Here is a 19,564-nt window from a genome sequence, read left to right as displayed (position 1 = left end):
CTGACCATGATCTCTTTGTATGTTGTCACCTACCAGTCATCCCCTCTGGTTCCTTTGGCCACCTTTCCAAGTAAAAGCTGTCATTGGGAGTTTTCAGTAGGAACTGACTCCAGGGTGCTGGGGTTCAGCACTTTTCCCGAGAGAAAAAGCTCCACGTGGTAGGCCTTGTACATGCAGCCTGTGCCCAGGGCTGATACAGAAGGGTAGCTGAGCTCTTTGATTTTTAAAATTGTGAAACTAGCCCACCTCTCTCAGTTCTATTGCAGTGGAGCCAGTGGTTACAGAAAATCAAATATTGTCTGTATATTAATCATATTCTCATGAATAGTAACGAAAAAACTGAGTATACACCACATGCAAGGTCCACCACAGTGGATGAGGTAGGGTGTGGTGGACATTCTGTGGTCACAAATTTGATATTAATATAGTTTCTGTGTTAATAGCCTCCAAATTAATTTTTGTGATGGCCTTTTTTCCTGTCTGAATTATCACCATGGTATAGGGAAATACATAATGCTCTGTTACGCAGAGCCTTGGAACATCTTACAAAACCTTCTGTCGCTGAGGAGTGATGTTTTGTCTTCATCTTTACTGTCTCCCTGCATCTGGTTAGCAGCAAGCGAACAGTCGAATGGTGATTCACTGGATGCTATTTAGTTTGCTCGGTCAGCTGTTTATTAATCTGTAACTTCCTGTTAAGATGCAGGGTGTGCTTTTTAAAGAAACCTTACACAGCATAAGTTTTATTTTGGGACTGGCTGTACTAATATATAAAGAGGATCTGTGAGAGTTACTTAGTCCTGTAAACTATTTTCTTTCAGCAAAATTTTGCGGGCACTTACCATGTGCCAGGCACTGTAGTGCAGGAATGAATGAGATCGTCTCAGCTTCCAGAAGTTTACCACTTACTCCAGAAAGACCAGCATAATAAAGCATGGTAAGTACAATCATAGATGTGCAAGGTATGGTGTGCTGCAAAGGAGGAACAGGAAAATTCCAGGGGAACAGAGAAGTGAGGAAGTTTTCGTAGAGGAAGCTCTAGAAGGCAATCTAGGAAAGATTTCCAACAAAGATGTCACATTTTGGTGACAGATTGGACAAGAAAGAGCTTGAAACTAGGGAAATTATTTGAAGTTTGTTTAGGAAGCTGTTGTAATGATTTAAGCAAGAGATGATAAGGGCCTAATTGAAGACTGAGAGAGAGTTGCAGAAAAGATTTGAATTTGTACAGTGGGAGTGGGACGATGGGAGGTGAGGAAAAAAGATTTGAGCAAAGGTTTTTGTTTGGAACACTTGGTAATTAGCGTTGCCTTTAAATAGAATGGAAAAGAAAGAGAAGCAGGTGAGTTGGGTGACGGCTGTGGAAACAATGGGTTCACTTTTGGACCTGTTGAAATTCAGGTGCCATGTGGGGACATCATTTGTTCATTGGCAATCCAAGTTTGAAGTTTGAGAAAGAGGTCTGGGCTGGAAAAACAGATTCTATTAAAAATGGATTGTGTTTTCTGTGTGTGGCATTGAACAACTGACTAATACTTCAAAAATATAGAGTTTGTTTGAAGATACAGTTTTCTATTGAAATGTAAGTAACTTCTAGATCATGGTATTTTTTCTCTAATGGTGTCAGCTTTTATGTTGGGAATCGGGCATACCAGGGCAGGGGAAGAGGGCAGTAAAAACTGAATACAATCTGCAAATTGAACTTGGGGATTTTAACATTGACATTAAAAGTGTTACCATTTTCAGTATTAGAGATTAAAAAAAAACCACAGGGGTGCCTGGGTGGCTCAGTTGTTAAGTGTCTGCCTTCAGCTCAGGGCCTGCGATTGAGCCCCGCATTGGGCTCCCTGCTCAGCAGGAAGCCTGCTTCTCCCTCTCCCATTCCCCCTGCTTGTGTTTCTTCTCTTGCTGTGTTTCTCTCTATCAAATACATAAATAAAATATTAAAAAAAAAACAAAAACAACTCATGCCTTATGCATTGGATTTAAAAATAAAATAAAATAAAATAAAATTTAATTTAATTTAAAAAACCACACTGATAAACTATGGAAAACTGTACAGTTGTATTTAATCTTGGAATGTTGTAAAATGTTCTTTACCAACAGTGCTTTACTAGTTCCTGGGAATTTGGAAATCTGAAAAGCCTGTCATCTTTTACTAGACAAATTTTCAGGATTTTCAGGATCACCCTTTTGTAATATTGTCCTTTGTATCCAGGAATCTAACCTCACCCTAAACTTAACTTAAACCCTAAATTGTAGCCTTAATTGTAACTCTAGCCCCAACGCTAACCCCAAGTGAATGAATCTGAATACCTAGACCTACACCTCGTCTTCAACTGAGCCTTAACCCTACACTAGCCACCGACTTAACTGTAACCCCAACTCTGAACCTAGATATAGCATTGGCTCTATTTCTTGTCACTACCCGAACCAGAGCTGGCTCTTTCAGGGGTAGACCTATGAAGGAAAATGTTCTTTAGGTCTCTAGTAATGAGATAATCAAAACTGAGCGATGAATTTCAGACTAAATGAGTAATTTATAAGCAGATCATCAGCAGACCATCTTTAACAATATATCATGATTAGGTAACCTGAGCTTTCTGTTAAAGATGTCCAAAGGTTTGGCTATTGTTCCTGGATGTCTACAGGACATACTTGCTTCTGGTCTCTGATTTCAGAATGTGTATTTTACATTTACCTAAGGGTGGCTGTGAAAATTTGGTGAATATCTCTGAAAGGCAAGGTCCAAATGATGAGTACATTTTCATAGACTTCACAAAGGTGTATGCTAATCTTGCTTCCAGTCTTCTAGGGTTCCCCGAAGTGTAAGACTTTTCTACTCCAGAAGACTTACTGGGTCTCTTTCATTTATATCTAAATCCTGAGGTGACTCATAGCCAGACCTTACCAGCTATAACTCGTATCTGTTAGACTAGCAGTCATTAAGACAATGTGCAGTGTTAGACTCTGGGGATTATAGAGGTATTATAAGATACTGTATTACATTCAGAGATTTTATAGCCAAGCTGAGGAAAAAATGATTAACATTCATAAAACAATGAGACAGTATGATGGGACAGAATGTAATTTAGTGCTATATTATGTGGTACAGACCTGGAAACTGAACTGTTTCAGAGAGTTGACAATACTTTCTCTTATCTATATAACACTCAGCAGCTTACCAAAACTTTGTAACATGCATTCAGTCTTTCTTAGGATCCTGGGAGGTTGATAGAAGGCAGATATTAGTATAATTGTTCATATTTCCATATGTAGAAACAGGCTCAGAGGAGCTAATTGTGTCCCCCCAACTCTCCCAGAAAAATCAGCAAAGCAGAGTTTTGAAGACAATTTGCCCTACTTCAAATCCAACGGGAATGCAAGTTGGTCAAATCCAATGGGAAACTCATTCTATTTCATAGAGTAAATGAGACTTGAACTGGGCCTTGGAGGATTGAGTAAAGTTTGAAGAGATGAAATAAGAGTATTTTGAATGGGGTAAATACTATAAGGAGAAGGCAAGAAGCCAAGAACGGGATAGTGAAGAGACAGAGAGGGGAGTGGATGAAGTAAAACTGGTTGAAGAAAATGGGGCTTTGAAAGCCAGGCAAAGGGGTTTATATTATGTGTAAGGTTTCACTAAGAAGTCAATGATCTGGAGAGTGGAATAAAGGAAGATCCATCCATCTGAATGTGCACAGGTGTACAAGGAGGATTAGAACAAGGAGGTCCCAGAGACAGGAATGCCATTTAGGTGGCTTTGTGGTGTAGCTACATGGAAGGGTCTGGAATGGGGTAGCAAGAGTTAGTGTTAAATGAAAATAAATGGGCTAAAAAGAAACAAGTCAAAAGGATTGATTTAGTGCTTGATTGAGCATGAGAGATGGAGAAAGTGAAAAAATCGAAGAATTCCAAATTTCAGATAACTAGTTTTGTGGCCTCAGGCAAGTTATAGGATGTGTCTGGGCTCCTCCTCTGAAGACAATGTGATGGCAGAAGGTGACAGCAACCCTCACCTCACATGTGACTGAAACTTGTTATGTATGTAGAACTATTGGATTAATCAGCTGCTTTAATGACGAGGGGCAATTTTTTAAATGTCTAGAAAGATATTCTCAATAAAATTATTGAAAATAATGAAAATAATGAAAAATTGGGAAATATCTTAATGTTCTACAGTGGAGGAAGAAGTAAATAAATTATGACTATTATGGGAAATCAAAATCACGTTTGTACAACACGGGGACATAAATATTCAAAATATAAAGGTAGGTGGAGAAAACAGGACACAATGCTATCTGAACATTATTAAAAATAAATATATGAATAGAAAAAAGGACTGAAAGAAAACATTAAGAGTGATTATCTCTGGCTGATGGTAACGTGGCTGATTTGTATAACCACTTTTGTACTTTGTACTTTTCTGAAATTTCCAAATTTTGTACAATGAAGCTTTTTTCTTTTATAATAAGAAAAACTATTTAGGAAAAAAAGAAAAAAAATGGGACCGGCTACTACTGTTTAAAATCTTTAGATGTGTTGTGTCCCTTCTGCTTAAAAATAATATATAGAACAGGGACATCCTTCTCTATCTGACTTGGAAAATATCAGTGGAGTGGAATAGCTTTGAAGAAGTGCCGGAGACGGAGAGGTGACCTTCGTAGGAAACAGGGAACAGAGATGAAGAAGATTCCAGGACTGCACAAACAGAGCAGACACGTGTGCCTTTGCTGAAAGAAAATGGAATCCTTCTCTGTCAGGTAATTTGGTCTTGGAAAAATGCTTACAGCTCAGACTAATGCGAAAGCAGCTCCGGAAGCAGATAAGAACGCGGTTATGTCACAACTGCAAACAGTGCTTCAGTGTACGAAGTATTTCATTAGGGTTGCTAACCTCAAGGAGACCTCTGCCAGGATTCCTACTGGCTTCCCACTAGGACTGCAAAATGTTTTCATGGACTGTGTATTCAGGCACAAGTGGAAATTGACTACCCTGTGCGTTATGAAACATTTACGTGTTAAGAATTTTTAATAAGCATTTGTATAACTAAACAAAATATTTCTAGGAAATGAGACCGCAAATATGCCCTTGAGGAACATAATTGAAAACCAGTAGAATAATTCTGAGAATCTTGATATTGATATTGATCCATGATAGTTCCTGGCTTTGTGCTCAGTAAACAGATAATATGACGTGACAGGGCCACTTATCTGAAGCAATAGGAAGTGTTACAAGGGTCTTTGACTCAGTTTTCTGCTAAATATGCTATTTCACATGACCTTGTACTATCACTTAAAACCCATGGAATTATCTTTGGTAGGTAGATAAGTTTCCGACAGTTGGAGCCTTCGTTTTGGTTTATCTTGGAATTTACTTTACATTTACCATTGTGGTGCTGTTTTCATTAAATATATGCTAGTTCAGGGAACTCTCCTCAAATATTTTTTCTCCTCCCTACGATTTATATCGGCCTTGCTATGTTTCCCATCACTGTCTGCTCTGGACGTCACCCTGCCGTGTTAACGGGTAAAGCACACTAGGGTCTGCCAGGGAGAGGTTCAGAGTTCTCTAAATACAAAAGTCCCTGGAACCCAATAAAGACCAAACCTGAAAAGGGTCAGGGTACAACCTCTGTCTGGTTTTTCTTCAGGATTAGTTTGTTATTAGGCATTGGATAGACTCAGTTACGCTAATTTTCTTGGCTGTGCTCACATTTGTAAAACTGGCATACAAGAAAGTAAACAAACATAGCAAACAGTGGAAAACTTTCCCACTGCCTCTTGCCATCTCCCAGTGTTTGTGATCCTTGCCTGTACTTTATGCCGCCAAGTGGACAACACTGCTTCAGGCAGAGTTGGAGGTTTTTCCCAGTTGTACTATATTTGTCTCTATAGGTTGTCAAAGTAAATATGTAAGATTGTTTGCTTATGATATCACCGTAGATGATGCCAGGAACATTAGGAAAACAAAAATTCGCATGTCAGTACTAATTTTTTAAAAGTTGGACCTCAGTAGAGTATATTTGCACCTTTAAAAATGTCTCACAGGAGGAAGTAAACAGTGCTGGGGAGGAAGGATAGAGGATACTAACAGAATGGGAACTTCGCGGCCTTACTTGCAAAAATGAAATAATTAGGCCTGCGATGGCTTTTCTATGGTCCTCTCCCCCTGTCGTTTTACTTGAATGACTATCAAAATAAACGACAAGCTATCGCACTGTATGTAATCAGTGTGATATCTGGGGCTCCGTAAGAGGCCACTGTTCTCTAACTTCAGCTAACCAGTGCACTTCGTGTAGCCTGCTTCGGGTTAATGGTCAGAGCCAAAGGGTCTGGTGACTCTCTCTCACTCAGCTGGCGGAAGTGTCTCGCTGCACTTACCTCATTCCAGCCTTGAGAAAGCCTATTCTTTTGACAAATACATACACACAAAGAGCTAATGTGGTAGCTCCATCTATTTGAAGAAACTCTTAAATCATTTTGTAATCGGTGATTCCTAATTTGCGTGATACAAGCACATTTTACACCTTTTCCTTGACAAGTAAGCCAAGATTGTGTGGTGGTTTTCGTCGTGGCCTGAAGTGTAGAAGAGAAGGAGAATGAGGAAGAAAATATTTTTGAGATTTTACAGAGAGAAGGACTGGGATTTTCACTCTGTTGTGGAATACACAAAGTCACTCACACCAGGCAGCTTAACTGAACGCATTTTATACGTTAAGTTTCTGACACAACCTCGAAGCAAAGAGGAACCTCTCCAAGGACCTAACGAGATGCAAGCCTGGTAAGTCACTGACTAGCATGGAAAATTTCGTGTGAAGCAAAACACTAGTAAAAATATATTTCAGGAGGAAACATTGGGTCCTTAAAAATACTGTCCTTTCTACAACCATGGGTGTGTAAATATAAGGGTTCTCACGTGGTGGGTGAGGTGATTTGGAGTATTCTTTCAGGCTGCTTTGTGTTATGTTTTCTTCGGGAGGAAGGAGAGGGAGAAAAATATTCTTCGTTTTACCATCTAACTCTGCTCTCTAAAGTCAAATTGCCAGTGGCTGGGTGTTTGAGGTTCCAGGCAGGTTGGTGACCCGTGAATCATGCTTTTATTTCAGTATGTTTTGGAGTATTGACTGGTTGGATATATAGAGTTTTCATGAACATAAACTGAAGGATGATTTTATTGGAAAACTCAAGTATATATTGATTTTAGAAGATCTAGTTCCATTTTTTAAAAACTGTGCTTTTTGTCCCTTATTTAATATCTTTAGAGTTGAAGAGATGAAACCACAATCAAAGCACTGAGTTGATGACAAAGAAGCTATAAATAAAACTGTAACAGTAAAAATATTAGAATAAGATATGCATTTCCACAGAAAAGCTGGACATTAAAACTTCAAAAAACAGAGGCAGAAAAGACAACTTTTTACTTTCCATTTATCCATAGTAATTGCCTTTATTTTCTTAAGCACACCCGCTAAGTTGGCCTTCATATATGGTCCTTTGCCCTCATGAAGCAAGTGGGGAAATAACCTGTATGTGAAATGATCGCCGTTTAGTAAATGTCAAAGAGAAATTGGTTAACCAGGTGTATCAGATAACCAATTGCCATGCAGAGCGGTTGCCAACCACAGCAAGTGTCAGTCTTCCCTTTAAGGACAACTGGTGACTACACAAAATGCATAGTTTATAAATAATAAGGAAAAAAAGATGAGAAAGCATGCCACTCGTGTTATGCTATATGTTCCTAAAAAGAATAAATATTACCAGTAGTGTCATTCATAAGAATGATTAAGTATCAGTGTGTTAGAAAACTGGGAACACAATCAGAGCCTTCCTTTTGGTTTATCTTGGAATTTACTTTAATTTATTTTAGACAATTTCAGCTTGACTCCATAATCTCAGATAAATGGGCAAGATATAAGCATAAGAGTGAGGCTTCAAGGACAAATGTTGGGGGAGGGGTGTCCAGAGCGCTTTTGAAGTGCTTTTTGTGGCTGTGGACTGAAAGACCAGTTTCCCAGGAAGAACTCCTGCAGTTATGAGATGGGATTTTTTTTTCCCTTCTCTGTCCTGGGAATTTCTCTTCCCTGAGATGAGGGAAGGAATGGAGGCCTCTCAGTGTCTTTTCTGGATATTCTTTTTCTTGAAAAAGGAAGAAATTAAATTGCCAGGATGGGATTCTGGCCAAGTTAGAGAAACCCTCAGAGCATTTATGGGATTCTAGAAGGTTCAGCCCTGGGTAGGGATAAGAAGGCCTACCTGACATGAACCCCCTGCAATTTTATGCAGAATTGCTAGGTGAAGAACATTTAAAGAAAAGCACTTGCACAAGTGGAGGAGAGACAGGTCTTTGAACTACAGCTGCCTTTGAAGTGAGGGCCTCTATTACTTTAATACTACACTCTGTATCATGGGATATTCATGAAAAAAACAGGCTCAATTCAAGACCGCTTGGCTCATGCTTTGTATAGGGATCTGTGTATGGAGGGCTAGAGGACAAGACGCTTCCTGCCCTTTGCAAATAAATACAGGTCAGCCAGTGAAATTTAGGAACACAATAATTGGGTTAGACTTGCCCAGGCAGTGACAGAGAGGGTTTTGGTCATAAGAGGAACTAAGGCCTGCTGGGGGGGGTGGGGCTCTGAATTTGACGCAGGACTGAGGAGATGAAGACTCAAGTGGAAAATCAGAATACTAGAACACTCAGATCACAGGAAGGGATGGATGGGGTTCTGATGTTCAAGGCAAAGAGAGAAATTGGGAGCTAGAAGTGGAGTTGGTGCTGACTTAAGAGCAGAAGAGGGCAGGTTTAAAGGAAGGAATCATGAAGGAATCATGACTGCAAACTGATGCACCAGGGGAGCTGGCCGTGGCCATGGTGGCCTGAAGGTGCTGCTGCAGATTGAGCAAACTTCCTTCCCGATGCTATGGGTAGTCAAACTCTGGCTAAAATATTATATAGTGGATGAAAAGTTACCTTAAGACATCTTCTATTCTGACTCCCTCATTTCATACACATGGAAAGTGAAGCCCAGAGATTATCCTGTGGCCTACGGAAGCCAGAACCATAGAGGGAAGGAAGTCAGGGAAAATGTGGTTCCATCTTAGCTAAATTGACACAGTTCAGAGTCAGCAGAAATGTCTAATTGCCTTCTCACATTTGACCAAACTCTACTCCTCCATCTTCTTTGTCTACAACCTTTCTCCATTAATGGCATCTCCATCCTTCCCGGGACTTCAAGGTCACTCTTGATATTACGTTCTCTCTCACACCATACATTCAATCCTTCAGGAAGTTTAGTCAGCTCTGCCTTCAAAAATACCCCGCATCTGACCATGTGGTTCAAGCCGCCATAGTTTCCTACCTGGATGATTGCAGTAGGTGCTTTCTCTGCTTGTCATGTGCCCCCTCCTTGTATATACTCAACACAGCAGCCAGCATGACCACGTTAAAGCATCACATTACTCTGCTGCACCAAACAAGCAAACAGACTGTGATTGAATAAAATATCTCCTTGATTAGCATTAGGAAAGAAAGAGTCATTATTTATGTGATATGTCTCATTCAACTGGGAAAGGGAAGGAGGATGGAAAAGGAAACGCGTATTTTTTGAGAGCCTACGGTGGAATTTGTGTAACTGGCACTCATTACATGGTAGCTGTTTTTATTTTATTTAATTTTTACTGACTTCGTGAGGTGGATGTTATGACCCCCTCTTGGCAGGTAAGGAAACTTTGGTTCAGAGAGAGGTTACAGACTTTAGGGTCCCTTAACTAATAGTGGTGGAGCAAGGATTCAATCCCAAGGCTATGCACTTTTCCCAATCCTATTGCCCCACTGTAATCTTCAGAAGGGACCCCCAGGAGCATACAGCAGGTGTATATATACATGCAGGTAGGCATTATTCACCATAGACAAGGGTAGGAAGGGAACTGGCAAAAACTCATCCTTGGTGCCTCTTAACTTCTTTTATAACCCAGCTGCTGAGCCCTTTGCCTTATTCCTTATTCAGTGTCTCATATTTTCAGATGTCCTTAACCTCAGCGATCATCATTCCATTTTTTTTTCTTTTTTTTTTTTTTAAAGATTTATTTATTTATTTTTTTATTTTGACAGAGAGAGACAGCCAGCAAGAGAGGGAACACAAGCAGGCGGAGTGGGAGAGGAAGAAGCAGGCTCCTAGTGGAGGAGCCTGATATGGGGCTCGATCCCAGAGCACTGGGATCATGCCCTGAGCCGAAGGCAGACGCTTAATGACTGAGCCACCCAGGCTCCCCCATCATTCCATTTTTCAACCTGAGTTTCAATCTTCTCATCTGTAAAACTGAAATGATTATGCCCTCTTCATGGATTCATTATGAAGATTAAGCAAGAATAAAAGCCAAGGGGAGGGGTGTGGGGGAATGGGATAGGCTGGTGATGGGTATTAAGGAGGGCACGTATTGCATGGTGCACTGGGTGTTATACACAAGTATAATGAATCATGGAACTTTACATCAAAAACTAGGGATGTACTGTATGGTGACTAACATAATATAATAAAAAAGTATTATTATAAAATAAAAAAAAATCAAAAACCAAAAAAGAATAAAAGCCAACATTTATTGAGTGCTTGCTATATACCAAACAGTACTATTTTAGGCACCACTACCCTATGAAGTAAGGATAATTACTATCATTGTAATCATTTAATGAGTGCAGAAGCTGAAGATTACATGAGATTAAATGACCTGTCCAAGGTTACCCAGCTGAGAGCAAAGATTCAAACCAGAGCAGTCTGACTCTCTGGGCCTTTTGTGCCATGTCCCCGGTGCGTCTTCATTTGTAAAAAAAAGATAATCTCTAAATAATAAACAATATTAAATTAATCATCATGGGGCACCTGGGTGGCTTAGTTAGTTAAGCATCTGCCTTCAGCTCAGGTCATGATCTCAGGGTCCTGGGATCAAGCCCCACGTCAGGCACCCAGCTCAGTGGGGAGTCTCCTTCTCCCTCCCCCTCTACTGTTCCTTCNGTCCCCGGTGCGTCTTCATTTGTAAAAAAAAGATAATCTCTAAATAATAAACAATATTAAATTAATCATCATGGGGCACCTGGGTGGCTTAGTTAGTTAAGCATCTGCCTTCAGCTCAGGTCATGATCTCAGGGTCCTGGGATCAAGCCCCACGTCATTCACCCAGCTCAGTGGGGAGTCTCCTTCTCCCGCCCCCTCTACTGTTCCTTACCATTGGTGCTCACACTCTCTCTCTGTCTTAAATAAATAAAATTTTTAAGAAATAATCATCAGATGATAATAAAGAATAGCTGTCATTTACTAAATACCAACTTGTATAAAACAGCGTGCTTGTTACCCTGCACTGGTCACTCTGTAGACCTCCAGCTCTGCACAGTTATTATAAGGATAAATGACATGACAAGTGCTTGCACATTATAGAGGATGAATAAATATTTTCTGCTTTCCACCCAGAGATAACCAGTATTAATACTTTTACATAGAAGCTTCTAGACATTTTTCTATGCCTATTTACAAATAAATAAGTAAATATGGATTATATTGTACATCCTCTTTTTTTACTATCCAAAATATGAACATTTTACATGTCAATAAATATCCATCAACGACATGCTTTCTCAGTGAATTTGACATCATCCCCAAGTCAGAAAATATTCTTGGGCTTCTTGGGGGAGAAAAAAAAATCTAGATATTGCAGTGGTTTGTGAACCTGTCTGCCTTTCTAAATATATTTTATTTTTGTTTTTAAGGAAGGTTCTGCACTATGTGTGGTTAATTTGCAAAATGATTGAGTTATTTTATTTTTTTCTCTCAAGAATTGAATCTTTTTAAATTTACATGGAGTTTTCAGTTGGTCTCTTTTCAAACACTTGAGTGTGGTCAGTAGACCTTCATAGGGAAAAAATCCCCACCATTAGCATGACAGCCACCATGCTTGGGCTTCTGAAGCTGCTTGGTTTCTTCTCAGCGCTCGGAGCTCCTGGAGCTGGCCCATAGTTTGACTGAAACATGTAACTTAGACCAAACCATGCAATCCCCATTTATGAAAGTTTTTATCCCCTGCTACCTGAATTCTCAAGACTATATAATCTGCACGGTGTGGTAAAGCATGGTGTGGTAAAATGCTACAATATTTTACAATTTTTATAAAATTTTGTATTTTGCAACTATTACAAAAAAAGCAAACTATGACTCACACAGTTTTACTGGAGCCGTACTTCAGGCGAGTTCATGAATAATATGATCTCAACGATATTCTGTTGGATGAAACATCAGCAGAAACTGATAATTTAGAGTCTGAGAAATCAGTTTAGGAGACGATAGTAAACATAAAGTCCCTCTATAGTTTATATCTCATGTTTAGCCTTGCGTTTTGTTCTAACCCATGTACATACATACGTCTGAAGTTTTGATAGGGAATTTTTAGGTCACCACAATCCCTGCTCAGGTTTTTTTTTTTTTTTTAAGATTTTATTTATTTATTTATTTATTTATTTATTTATTTATTTATTTGAAAGAGGGAGACAAAGCTAGTGACAGGGAGCAGGAGCAGAGCGAGATGAGCAAGGGGTGGGGGAGGAGATGGAGAAGCAGGCTCCCCGCTGAGCAGGGAGCCAGATGCAGGGCCCCATCCCAGGACCCTGGAATCCTGCCTGCTCAGTTTTAAACAAGACTAATGACTCTTTGAACACTACATCAAAAACTAATGATGTACTATATGCTGGCTAACTGAACATAATAAAATAAATAAATAAATAAAAATAAAAATAAATAAATGGGAGTTTAATATCTTAAACATTTTTAACTTTCAAATGACTTCTCTGGAAAAGAAATTGTAGATTTCTTAGGCAGAAAATACAGACCAACCATCAAAACAGGTAATATTTATTTTCTTAATCTCTCTTGAAATGATAATAGGAGCAGCTAACATTTTTATAGCACTTGTGTACCTGTGGGCACTTCCTTAAGGATTTTATATTACGTGTAATTAATTTATATGAATCATAGTTTTCACAACTATCTTATGAGGTAGGGACTTTAAATAATGATTGGAAATAAAAAGAAATTTGTCTCAATAAATAAATAAATTTTGAGAAAAATGAAATTGCTTTAATGTGCGTCTGTGTGAAATGGGTATAGTTAACAAATTTGATGGTGGGAAAATAATGGAATGTGTAACAAAATAGCTTAAATTATTTTTTCTAAAAGGATAATTTAAAAAACCAATGGATAGCTTGGCTAAAAACACTTTTTGGATATTGTTTGACCTTAAAATCTTCAGGAAAAATCACGACCCATTTAAGAAGTTTCTTAATCATTTCATGATCTATGTCAGTCACATTATAATGCTGTATGCCTTAAACTAATGCAGGGTTGTAAGTCATTTATAGCTCCATAAAACTGGAAAAGGACAAAAGAAGTCTCCAAGGAGTAAGAGTCTCAAGGTTAAGCAAAGAATTAGAATTTGAAAATAAAGCAGGGAGGCATTCCTAGGAAGTTAGTAACTTAGTTGCCAGGGCAACTCTTTTATGATAAAACAAAGGAAAGACAAAGGAAAATGTAGTGTATGCTATGGGGTTTTTGTTGTTGTTTCTTCCTTATTTTGTTCTGCTAGACGTAAGGAAGAGAACACTTAGGGTTTTGGATCAGAGAGGAAGAAAATTAACTTTCTCCTAGAAAAGGAGATTCAGGGATTTTAGATTCCTTGAATAATTGACTTAGATACAGATAAAGTCCTACTAATTAGAATAGAGAACAATTAAAGGCTTGATAGGGCAATAAGCTTTCTTGCCCAGCAAGATTGTTGCATTTATGTAATATACTAATAGACAATTGCCTATGTCTTGGGCAATTTCTGATCTTAAGAAAAGGCTCAGTGTGTCCTTCTTAAAGTCAGAACTGCTAACCTTGAATTCTAGTTCAGGGTACCCAAATATACCTGGATATTTGAGTTCCTTTAACTCTTGCTCTGTGTCAGCTTATGTAGTTACTCGAGTTAATAAATATGTCCCTCTCTCACTCTATTTTTTAGAAAAGAATAACTGGCCGGCTTGTAACTAAGTGTATTACTTCTTAGCTGGAAAGTATACATCACTCACCTGCATATCCGTGCTTCATCACTTTTCACCTGGTGGCAGCTCAGCTTCCCTATTGGAAACATAATTAGTGTTCTGTGACAGTATGTGTATACTCAAACTTTTTGTGATGGCACACATTTTAGGTTTAATATTTTATAAAGGATTGTACACATATTGGGTCAGTGTCTATATGGCAAGCTGAATATTTTCCCATTTCTAATAAAAGCCTAGCTTAGAACTTCCTGTTTTCTGAGCTCTGTAGGAAGCGGCCAGAAAGCCATATATGTTACCTGAGACTTGTTTGTTTCCTTCGGCTCTCAACTGAGTTTGGCATCATGTTCCTTTTTCCTTGGCAGAAGCTGGAAATTAGAGCCTTCAAAGGGATTTAAATGCAGCACTTGGGGCAGCACCCTGCCGAGTAGCTGGCCATTGACACCCGAGATAAGGTTATAACAAGGTTTCTCAACAGTTATGATTGGAAGAGTCCAAGAGTGAAGATTAATAATCACCTTGCCTTGGACTGATGTTACTTTGAGTCCCCTCTGAAAACAATCGAGACAACCATGTCCATGTTCAGATTGTCTCAATCAGCTGTGGTTTCTCTTTCAGACAAAAGTGGTGCCAATGAATGTTAGTTCTGCTCCGGCCTGAAGAGCACTTTTCTCCTTATTTTAAAGTGTCATTTTACCAGGAGATGTAGTGAGGGGAGGAAGAAGCTTTAAATAAATATGCTTTCTCTTTCTTTTTTAAGCTCTGCTCCCTGGAGACCAGTGTCCATAACACCTCTACGTAAACTTGGTGCACTCCTCTTTCCTCCATGCCCACTCTTAGAGAGAGACGGCTTCCTAGATTATTCAGAAAAGAAGTTATGAGGCATCTTCATGCCTTAGTTTCCCTCTTGTCTGCTTCCAAAGTAATCATATGTTTACCCATCTTATTCTTCCTCCTATCTTAGAGGAAAAGAAATCCTTCATTTCTTTCCAAAGCCAATTTTTTTCATCTTTGTTAGTGAACTTTCTCTTTTCCCACCTTTTCTGGGATTTAATTTACTAATTTTTCTACTTTCTTTCTCTCTTCTAGTTTTTCTTTCCCCCTGCCTATAAATGTATATGAGTCTTAACCTTGCACAAAAACCTTCTCTAAGGTCATACACTCCGTCCAGTTACTCACCTTCTCCTCTGTTTTGTTTCATTGCCAACTTTTTTTAAAAATTTTTATTTATTTTATTTTGAGGGAGAGAAAGAGCACAAGCGGGGTGAGGGGCAAGGGAGAAGCAGACTCCCCACTGAGCAGAGAGCCCGACGTGGGGCTCAAGCCCAGGACCCTGGGATCATGACCTAAGTCAAAGGCAGCCGCTTAACTGAATGAGCCACCTAGGTGCCCCTGCATAAAGTATTTTTGATGCACAAGTACTATATCTTTCATTTAGAAAACCACGGTACTTGTTACAAGTTATGCAATATCTCTCTGCCATGGCATTGAGAAATGTCCGGGAATCACCCAGTGAAGCTTTCCTGTATTCTCTGGGTGTATTCCCTTAAAGGTTTCTCCAAAGTCTGATGATTGGCTTATGCTACAGATTGGTTTGTGGGGGCTGTAGTTACTTGCCTGCTTCTATTTCAGCAACATCTTCCTTTTCTACTATTTTTCTTTTCTGCCCTTCCTTCTTGCTCGTGGGACTATTATACGGGAAACTATTAATAACCCCCCAAAGCGGCAGGTTCAACTTTCTTCTAAAGAACAGAGGAAACAGACAACAGAAGTTGTGCACATAACAAACTGAAAGAGAAAAACCCAGAAAGTAGCAAAGAAGCCTGAAGTGAAGTGTAAGACATAACTCAGGGCAGCGAGGGAGGAGATCTCCAGGACTTTCAAAGGCCCTCTCTGGCACCGCGGTACCAGTAAAGAGGTAAATGAATCACCCCGGGTAGGTAGTTAGGAGTTTTAGAGTTTTAAAATTTGTATCATATTGCACCGTTCACGGGTGTAATAGGTGTAATAAAGTTTATATATCCCGCACTTATTAAGAGCCCAGTGTACTGGGGGTGTTTTGGAGGAACTAAAGATACTGATTTTCTCAGGCTCAGTCCTTCGGTTTTCCCTTTTTTCAGACATAACTTTTAGAAGAATGTGAAAACTTTTGATAGTTTTCCAAGGAGCATTTATTTACAGTCACCCTTTTAGGTTGTGAAGAATTGTCAGAAGACTCTTTTCTTAACCTTATTTTGTAGTTTTGTATATTCTAGACAGTTCGAGGGTTTACACCAGAATAAAACAGCTTGAATTTAGAGTGGAAGTGCTTGGGTGGGAAAGGATTGATCATGCTAATGATATTGTATATTGTTTGTTCTTCCCTTCCATCTCCCAAATATTTCCATCCATCTATATCCAAACAAAAAGTTGTTTATTCCTTTTTGTTTAGTTTTGCTTCACATTTCTTTTTGATCAGAGTACTCACTAATTACTGTGGGAGTTTAAGTTACCCAGTCTAATGAAATGCCATCCAGAGTCTGAAACTATGTAACATCCACCCTTTTGAATAAGCTACAATGTTCTCAACTCAGCTGCAAAGTTTTTTCAGGATCTAAGGTTTCTTCAGAAGTTGAATGGCCAGCAACGGGGAATCTATCATTTCGGAATTCTCTTTCCCGTGGAATGAATCTAGGATTTATGATTTAGATACATGTGAACACAGTTCCGCAATTATCCATCTTGCTGAAGAGCAGATGTGAGACTAGACAAAAGAATGTGCAATTCAGTGGTTTCTTTTTGCTCAATTTGTAATGATTCCACTGTAAGCAGTAATAAATAATGATAATGTTTTTCTCCGATTGTGCTTTGACTCAGAATCGGAGGGCCTGCTCCATACAGATCGCTGGGTCTCACCTCCAGAGTTTCTGATTCAGTGGTCTTGCGGAAGCCTGAGAATCTGCATTCCAAACTCGTTCCTAGGTGATGCTGATGTTACTTGTACAGACTGAACTTTGAGAACCACTGTTCTAATTATAATCTTACAGCATGATAATTATACACGGTAATTTAAATGAGTTTCTATTTTCATCTCTGCATATGCAAGAGAAACTGAAAGATTAATGTGGGAATTTCAATTTTTGGTGAAGAACACATACTGAGGAAAATGATATTTTAAGAGCTGACTCTTCCTTATAACCTCAAAAGTCTGGCATAGTATGTATTAAACACCTGAGACAAACCAAGTCATCTTTTTCTCAGTGGTTTGCTGCTACGGAACGACTCTCCGGTTTTGCCCTTGCAGACACACCATGAGGTTGACGTCAGAGGACTATTGCTGAGGTCGGATCCACTTCTGCACAAAACCTGTCTCGTCAGCAGTCCAGTTACGTTTTCAATCCAGTCGGCCTGTTTGACACCACAATATTTAATTAATGGTCATCCGTCCCTATGACAGGATTAAATCAGTACATGCTCCTACAGCCAAAGCAAGTGTCTTTCTCTGGAAATTTTACCTTTGGAATTCAAATACAAATCAAATTCCCCGAGTCGCTATTCAAAGAACATGTATAAGACTGTCCCACAACATGTTTTTATTGGATTTGCCTCACTTTTTTAAAAAATTTAAGTATTTATGGCTTTTGAAAACCACTAGCCTTTTCTGTGAATATTCCCTATGTGATATTTCAACTTTTTTTTAAAGCCCAAAGAGAGAGGAGCTCGAGGAGCTCTGACAAGTGCAGCTCACACACTACAAAAAGGCAAGCAAAGATGGCACCACGGTAACCGAGCCCAGGCCGTGGCCATGGCTGCCTGTCCCCAGAGGCTGGGAGATGCAAGCCACAGGAGGAAGAAAAGCCCCACAGCGCACCAGGACTGTAGCTCCGGCCGTTGTTGCACAGAGGCTGATGAAGAGCAATGGGATGGCTTTTCCCCGAGCATTTGGTGTCCTGCAGCATGCGGCCTGAGTCTAAAGGAGCGATACCGTCCCTATTGTTTAGACCTGGGTCTGTGTTAGCAAAGGAATCTCAAGGGAAAACTTGGGGAAATGAATCAACAACATTGCATTTGGTTATGATTGCCAAGCATGTCCTTTCTTTGATCTGCCTCTTCTAGATTGCTTCCCTTACCTTTCAGTGTAACAACTGCCACCGGGGAGAGGCGAAGAGACTCAGGGAAGTGCTTTTAGCCTTTGCCTTTTTCCTTCTCTTCATTTTTGATCCCTTTTGTTCTACCCCCTCTGCCGCTCCCTTTTAACACCCCTTCCTCTTCTAATATAGAAAATGACTAGAAAGTCATTAACTGGTTGCCCAGCTGTACATGAGAAACCACCCTTTTATTTTATTTTATTTTTAAGATTGTATTTATGTATTTATTTGAAAGAGAGACAGAGCGAGCTTGAGCAAGGGAGAGGGACAAGTAGGCTCTGTGTTGAGCGCAGAGCCCGACAACTGGCTCCATCCCATGACCCTGAGATCATGACATGAGCTGAAACCAAGTCAGACGCTTAGCTGACTGAGCCACCCCGGTGCCCCACAGTCCTTTTATTTTATATCTATGACTAGAATAGATCTAGTCTCACTTATATTTTCCAGCTTATTCAGTCTCACTTTTTTCTCTTTTTTTCCTTTATTCTTTTTTCTCAGTCTCAAACTGAAGTGTCCTCTAGTTTCCCCACAAGTTCTCAGGTTACTTTCTTTATTGCCCAATGTGTGTGCTCAAAATAATGTAACTCTTAATACTGGTCTCTCCAAAATGTAACTAAAAAATAGTGATCTGCAAACATCACATGCAAAAGCAAATAAATACATGATTTTTAATATTATTTGTGATTTTGGATTACGAGTGACTGTTCTCAATGATAATAGCATGGTATATTGCCTCATACTTTTAGTAGGCATTAAATTATTGACCTATTGATTGTCCTTCTGTCTTGTGAGTTTAATGATGCAAAAAACCTGGAAGATTATATTTTTATAATTGTTCTCAACCCAATTCTTTATTTAGTAAACTGCATTATAACAAAGTTTCTTAGGTTTGACAAAAGGATAAATTGATTTTCTTTTCAATCTCCCAAGGCTATAGGTTTATAGTTTTGGTTTTGTGTGTGTGTTTTTTTTTTTTTTGAAGACTTTATCAATTTGAGAGAGAGGGAGCACAAGCAGGGGTAGGGGCAGAAAGAGAGGGAGAAGCAGACCTCCCACTGGGCAGAGAGCCTGATGGGGCTTGAGTTAAAGACCCTAGGATCATGACCTGAGCTGAGGGCAGATGCTTACCTGACTGAGCCACACAGGCGCTCTTATAGTTATTTTAAAAGTATGTCTTTTNGGCTTGAGTTAAAGACCCTAGGATCATGACCTGAGCTGAGGGCAGATGCTTACCTGACTGAGCCACACAGGCACTCTTATAGTTATTTTAAAAGTATGTCTTTTGGGGCACCTGGGTGGCACAGTGGTTAAGTGTCTGCCTTTGGCTCAGGGCATGATCCTGGCGTTATGGGATCGAG

General features: G+C 39.4%; 1 protein-coding gene across 2 annotated transcripts in view; it reads left to right on the top strand.

Moving 5' to 3' along the window:
- The first annotated feature begins 793 nt into the window (after nt 1–793).
- Nucleotides 794–19,564, top strand: part of PSD3 (pleckstrin and Sec7 domain containing 3) — a 744,476-nt gene continuing 725,705 nt past the window's right edge. For both annotated transcript variants that reach the window (XM_034647652.1, XM_034647649.1), the window contains exon 1: nt 794–937. The gene's annotated coding sequence lies outside the window, so the exon portion shown is untranslated. The remainder of the gene's footprint in view (nt 938–19,564) is intronic.

This window comes from Ailuropoda melanoleuca, chromosome 18, assembly GCF_002007445.2.
Source record: "Ailuropoda melanoleuca isolate Jingjing chromosome 18, ASM200744v2, whole genome shotgun sequence".
Classification (NCBI taxonomy): Eukaryota; Metazoa; Chordata; class Mammalia; order Carnivora; family Ursidae; genus Ailuropoda; species Ailuropoda melanoleuca.
This window is presented reverse-complemented; position numbering and strand designations above follow the sequence as displayed.